Here is a 6,918-nt window from a genome sequence, read left to right on the forward strand (position 1 = left end):
GATAGAGGGAAAGCTACATTTCCTTTCCTACAGTGGGAGTCCATGTGTAACTGATTCAGAAGAGAGAGAAATTCCCAAGAATCTAAGTACTTTGTGATCACGTGTCCAACCTGAAAGCCTGTGTACGTGTGTACTTATATAGGTACATGTGTGTAATACTGGCTGTATATATTTGTGTGTATCATAATATGACATATATGTTATATGACATATACAATATGACAAAATATGACATATATATCATATGTATATCATATATACATGATACATATTTATATCACACACACACACACACACTCACTTGGTCACAGCATCTGCGATGCTGATGGAGCGATCTGACTGCACAGCACCTGTCTCTCACCTGGGGACGGTCGCAGCTCCCTCGGGTCCCTGGGTCAGAGGTGAGTGTGAGTGTGTTGTGCCAGTGCCACCAGCTCCTGGTGTCCCTCAGCCAAGGACTCTCTGGGATTCCACCCAACGCTGACTCCTGCTGCCTGTCAGGGCAGAGCTCCCGGCAAAGTACGCTATTGGACTCCAGGCCCAAATTCCTTCCTTCTCTCTGTGGATTCTGCATCTGGTGCCCAGAGTCCCAGCCTCTGGCCACAGTGGAGGGGAGTAGTCGTCCCCCGGCGGGGCAGCGGCTCACGCTCTCTGCCCGCCACCTCCCAGCCCGGTGGCTCGGCCTCCCTTGAGCTCTGCCAGGGAGGACCAGGCGACCGTCCACCACCCGGGTTCGCAGGGTCTGTGCAGGTTCGCAGAGGCCTCGCCTCAACGCGCAGGAACCCCTGCCTTCAAGAAGCAGAGGGGAAGACCCGCTGAATGGGGCTGCTCTTTCTAGGGAAACTCTACTCCCGGTGCTGAGTCTCCGATTACAGCCCTACATCTTCAATCTGGCTCGAGTGTCTGAGATGGATGGAATCTGCTGTTAGCCACATCCTCTGTGAGTTCTGCATGTGGCAACCTGTCACATACTCGCTTCAAAATTTTAAATCTGCCAAATTGAAACTGAAGGGAGAAAGTTTCCACTGTAATATCTTGTTAGTGGTATCCTTTACCAAATCAATGTTCCAAGGTAAACTCCCACATTTCTGAGGCCTCAGAGTCCCTTCCACCTTGGGCATCTCGAACGTTCTACACTAACCACGGGCCCTCTGGTCCCTAAACCAGATGCAGAAGCAGCCACTGTTGGCCTGGCAGTAGCTCACACACCCTGTGAACAGCATCAGCCACATAAAGCTTTGTTGGTCCTGGGCACCTGGCCTTTCAGAGTCCTTTGTGGCATAGAAGTCTTGGGGGCCTGCGCTGTCCCTAGGATGGTAGAGGTTCTTGCAGGTAGACGGCTGGCAACTCCAGGTAAGCATTTGGACTAGGGGCGCCTCTGCCAGGTCCACTGCTCTCTGAGCTTGTGTTGAAAGACGATGGATGGCCTTTTCCAGAACCCCTCTCTTCCTAGGGTATAGTTTACACGTGTAGGATGTTCCTACTTCATTCTTCTTTGACCCTGGTGTTCCTTTCCAATTGTTTCAACAGCTTAGGTATGCTTGGTTGTAGAGTTAGAACTTTTTAACTCAGGGCAGCAGAATTTTATACAACTAAAATGACTCAAATGTCAAGTGTGATCATGAGAATTTCATCATTTCTGCTGTAGAGCAGAAAGAAAGGTCCATACTCAGTCATTTTCATTCTCTGACTCTAAGTGTTGATTTGCTTATTTTGTGAAAGGCACTATGGGGACGCGAGGTTTTGAGGAGAGGTACGACCCAGGCCATACCCTGGGCCAGCGCTGGGCCTTCTGGATGCCCGGGGTGGTGCCCCTGGGTGGCAGAATCTCAGAAGCACGTGTCCAGGATGACCCACACGAACACACACTTTAGACTGAACCTACAGCGAGTCTTGGTGCTTGGGCCATTTCAGATGCTTCATTACTGACCTGCTCCCAACCAGGGAGAAATGTAAGAAACTTAGACTTCAGGAGGTTGGCGAAAGCTGGCAGAGCAGTGAGCCTCCAGTAGGCCCATGCAAAACCTGGAATCCCACTCTATCTAGAACGGATGGATCCTGGATTCTACCCAGCATGGGGTGGTAGGAGGGGCCTGAGGATCCGTAATTGAGCTGGACCAGGCCTTGCTCCAAAAAGCTGACCATCTGGAAGGAGAGACAAATACCAGCCAAGCACAAAGCACTGCCTGAAGTCATCTGAATACAGCAGCACATTGAGCAATTAGAAGTGTGCAGACCTCCGAGCCTGCGGGTGGAAGAGGAGACTGGAGGAATCCTCTGGGCTGGTCGTGGAAGATCTGGGCAGCCATGGGCAAATCATCTACCCCCATGGAAGCCCTGTTTCCTTGCCTGTAAAACAGACACATGGAGTTTCACCATCACCTCGCACGTCTTAGATTAGGATTAACTGTGATTCTGTGTAACATGCCCAGCTTGGTGAGCTGCAGCAGGTCACCCAGTGACGGTGAGTCTGAGGAGCAACTTCATGGGACTGGAAAAGCCAATCCCTTTGGCTGGTCTCAGTCACATATCTTGAGCCTCAGGAAGGGCAAACCCAAAGGCAAATGGTAGCCAGGGGCCTGGTAATCTCAGGCAGCAGAGGGTGTGGGAACATCGCCATCAACGATGACGGCTGGCTGTCTTGTGTGGAGTTGGTTACATCCTGGTTCCTAAAAGTTAGAGGTTACATATTAGAATCACTTGGTGACATCTTGATTTCTGTATTCCTATATTTGTTTCTGCCTCTATCTATCTATCTATCTATCTATCTATCTATCTATCTATCTATCTATCTATCTATCTATCATCCATCCCTCCACCCATCCATCACCTCTACTGTCCTCCCTTTCTCCATCTCAATCTCTTCCTCTCACTCTGTGTTTATCTTGCCCATCCCCAGGCCCCACGCCAGATTGACTGAATCGGAATTTCTACAGTGGGAGCCTGAAAAGGTGCATTTGTTCAAACTTCCTTTGGTAGACACTTAGGGGATTATCTTTCTTATGGGAAAGTCCCCTTCCCCACCCACCTGGATGGCAACCTTAGAAAAGTCATGGCCACAGCGGGTTTGTCCGGGCTGGGTGTCTCTCCCCAGCCAATCAGACATATTCCGGGAACTTCTGATCAGGAAAGAGAAGCCAGTCCCTTAACACAGGCTGAAGCTGCATGTTGTCCAATGTACCAGCTGTTGGCAGCCATGTTTCCTCTCCATCACCAGACACAGAGGAGGCTGATGCACTCATAGCATGAAGGACAAGCATAAGTGACAGATGGAGACAGTCCCCAGGGTTTCAGGCATGCATGAGGACCAGCCGCATCCCTGCTCCTGGGTCCCCAGAGCTCATAACCAGCACCCCCACTGCTTGGGTGCGGTTCCCACCCCCTGCAACTCAGGAACTTCTAGTCAGTTCCAGTCTCAAGCCTCCTTGGAAATCACCTCCAGAGAGAATTTTGTCAGGTATCTTTCAATCAGATCCTTGGAAAACACTGTTTGAAATCAGTCCAATCGCCTTCAGAATGAGTGAGATGGTTTAGTCCTATTATTTGTAAACTGAGTTCTTCTCCATAGCTGAACACAGTTTGGAAACAAATGTTCATGGCTTCCATGGATAGACGATAGGTATAAATAGATGACTGATAGATAGATAGATAGATAGATAGATAGTTAGAGAGAAAAGAAGGAAGGAAGGAAGGAAGGAAGGAAGGAAGGAAGGAAAGAAGGAAGGAAGGAAAGGAAGAAAGGAAGGAAAAAGGAAGGAAGGGGAGAAAGAGCAAATGATAAAGTCTAAAGTAGGACTGGTCCAGTTAAAGCCTTGGCTCCATTCTCTTCCCCAACCNGAAAAAGGAAGGAAAGGGAGAAAGAGCAAATGATAAAGTCTAAAGTAGGACTGGTCCAGTTAAAGCCTTGGCTCCATTCTCTTCCCCAACCACTTCAATTTGCTGATAGGGAAACAGAGGCCTAGAGGAGCAGGATGTATCAGCAGCTTGACATCAGATGGGAAGTAGTGGTGTGAAAAAACCAGAGCTCAGACTTCTGTGTTCTAGAATAACCATCTCTAAGTCAAGGATCAAGATGATACAATGGGCTACAGGAAAAAAGCATTAAAATTCTATTTATATGTTTTGCATTTCATGTTTTTGGACATTTTATTTTGTGTATGCTCTAGAATATATATAATATATAATATATATACCATACACACACACACACACAAACACATACACACACACACACACACACACACACACACACACACACACACTCTCATATGCCCATGCTGGGGACAGTATTCTCCTGGCAGAAGTGAGATCAAAGTATCAAAGTGTTAGGTGACCAGTGTCACATGCTAGTCCTTGCTGGGTGAGTTTCAAAGAGCTCTTAACACCTGTCCGATGTTTACCGGACCTTTTTCAGGCCTAACTCGCCCCCGTTTGCAGGTGGCTCTGTTTGCCAGTGGCCAGTCTGGCCCTGCTCAAAATTGGAATGTTCACTACCCTGTGAAATAGCCCTGTCATGAGAGGAAACTGGTCGCTACTTAAGGAAAACTGAAAGAGCAAAAGCACTGAACTCTACAAAGTTAAGGTGTTTGGGTTCTGAGAGATCTGCTTTGATGTTCCAGAACAAAACCAAGACGCCGAGGAGCCCTTCCCTCTTCCGGGCCTGTAAGTCAGAACCACCTGTCTGGTGTGGTGTCTGCTTATGCGTGGACAGTTGTGAGCATTTGGCCTCAGGGCGCATCCCATCCATGGACGTGACCCCACTCAGTGGAGGCCAGGCCCTCGCACCCGCCCGCGCCGTGCCCTGTGTGCGGCTTCCTACATTTACAGGACACTGTCAGTTAGCATTTCAGCGTTGATTTGAAATGTGCACTTTAAGTGCCCCCCACCCCGGCGGTTGGTGTGTGTGTTTCAGACCCAGCCCGCTGCTACACGGTTCTGGGGTGGCCTGCTCTGTGGCATGTGGCTTCGTTTACAAGCCTGGGTCCTTCTGACCAGCAGAGCATTGGCCCTGGGTCCTTTCGCTGAGTTTAATATGTTAATAAACATGTTTTGAGTGATCCCCGCTCCCTGATATCTGGCACATTAACAAGTAAGTGCTGCTGGGGGAATAGAAACCAGAGTTATACCGTCAGAAATCATATTTGGGGGAGAAATCCTTTCCCTCACAATTGCAAGCTGGATTTTTATTTTAATAAAAAACAGAAGCGACGACGAAGAGTTCCGCCCTCCCCGGCACTTATGAACGGGGCACCACGGACGCGGGAGCTCACCTCTGGAGGGAAAGCGTGGAAGATCAGGGAAACTTCTGTTTGCTTTACTTCTGGCAGCAAACTAAAACTGCAGTCTCTGATGAGGAAGAAGGAAAGGGTCCTAGAGCAGAATGACTGGGGGAGACGTGCATACCAGGCACAGATGAGCCGCCACCACCACCACCACCACCGCCACCAAACAGTGAAGTCCAAACTCTCACCTAGTTCTAGGTAGAGATTTTTGGGTTGTGTTTTTAAGAGAGTGAAAGCTGCCCCGCCCCCTTCGTCTGAGAGCCTTCTCTTGTCAGAATTTCCGCCGGTGCCTGGGTCCACACGCACGTTTTAGGAAAAGTGTCCAGGCTTGGAGACACGGCATCTCCTAATTCACACTCGCTGCAAAACATAGCCGAGGTGGCCCAGCCTGGCAAGGTTACGTCATCCCTCTTGAACAAAGGCCAACTTTTCACTAACCAGAGCCACCCGAGGCCAGACTGACTTCTTCAGATCTTCAGGTTGAAACTCCTGTTTATTTGGGTATGGCACCAAACGAAGCGTTCTCTTTATGTTCCAGCAGTTTCTGGAAAACCAGCTGTTCTAAATTTGGTTTAAAACATTTGTTAAAGTCACCAGTAAATGAGGGAGAAGGAACCAGGCTGACTTGGCAATAGGAAAAAGCTCTCAGGTTTCCTTAAACAAGACAGGCCTTCCTTCAAGATCGGTTTTATATTTGAGGTTGTCTTTGGGGGATTTGTCTCCATGCAGGCCAGGGGGGAGGGGTTGTTCCAGCCTGTGCCCCCCCCGAAGCGTGCCTGGCTAGCCTGACTCGGAGAGCGAGGGCCCCACAGCAGGCCTAGTTGGGGGTGGGGGAAACGGGTCTGCTGAGCACTCAGAGCAAGGCACTGGAGGAGCCCAGGGGCCCTGGGCCAGCTGCACGGCACGTATGAGACTGTCACGCCCCTCGCTCGTGCCCACAGATCCTGAGGTTCGAGACCACGTCCACAGACAGCATGGCGAGTGGGTCCCCGGCAAGCAGCAGCGGGAACTGAATTTGCCAGTGAGGATCATGTCCATCACTGCAGTGAAATCGTTTGTCTGGAAGACACAGCGGGGCCTGGGATGGCAGGCCCCCCCCCCCCCGTCACCCGAGCCCCCCCCCATATGTCTCAGGGAGCTCAGGACTCCATCCGTGCAGAATCCCGCTCTGGAATGCTGCTTCCAGGAAACGGGACAATAACAAATGAGCCTCCCCCATGCTGCGATCCTCGGATTCCTGGACCTTCCTTGATTGCAGAACATGGAGCAGAATCATAGCATTTCTGCAAACAGTGGAGAATCTGAGCTAAACGTGTCTCCAGAGATAGAGTTTCTGAGTGATGGCAACATCTTGCTCCCGCAGACAGAGTGCACCCCATAAGGACTAAGAACTGCCTTTGAAAAAGTGCTTGCGATCAATTCTTCACCTATGTGTTGAACAGAACACCCACCCCTACCTACATCTCAGCCGGGATGCCCTTCCTCCTCGTGCAATCCGCCACATCCTCCTTCTGAGGTCTGTCTCGTGTCTCAGGAGGGGCTCATTTTCCAGATGCTCTAATCTGCTTGGGCCCCAGCGACCTGTTTTTGCAGATGGCGCTATGCGAACTCTGCCAGGGACAGCCCTCCTCTCTCA

This window comes from Crocuta crocuta, unplaced genomic scaffold, assembly GCF_008692635.1.
Source record: "Crocuta crocuta isolate KB4526 unplaced genomic scaffold, BGI_CrCroc_1.0 scaffold466, whole genome shotgun sequence".
Classification (NCBI taxonomy): Eukaryota; Metazoa; Chordata; class Mammalia; order Carnivora; family Hyaenidae; genus Crocuta; species Crocuta crocuta.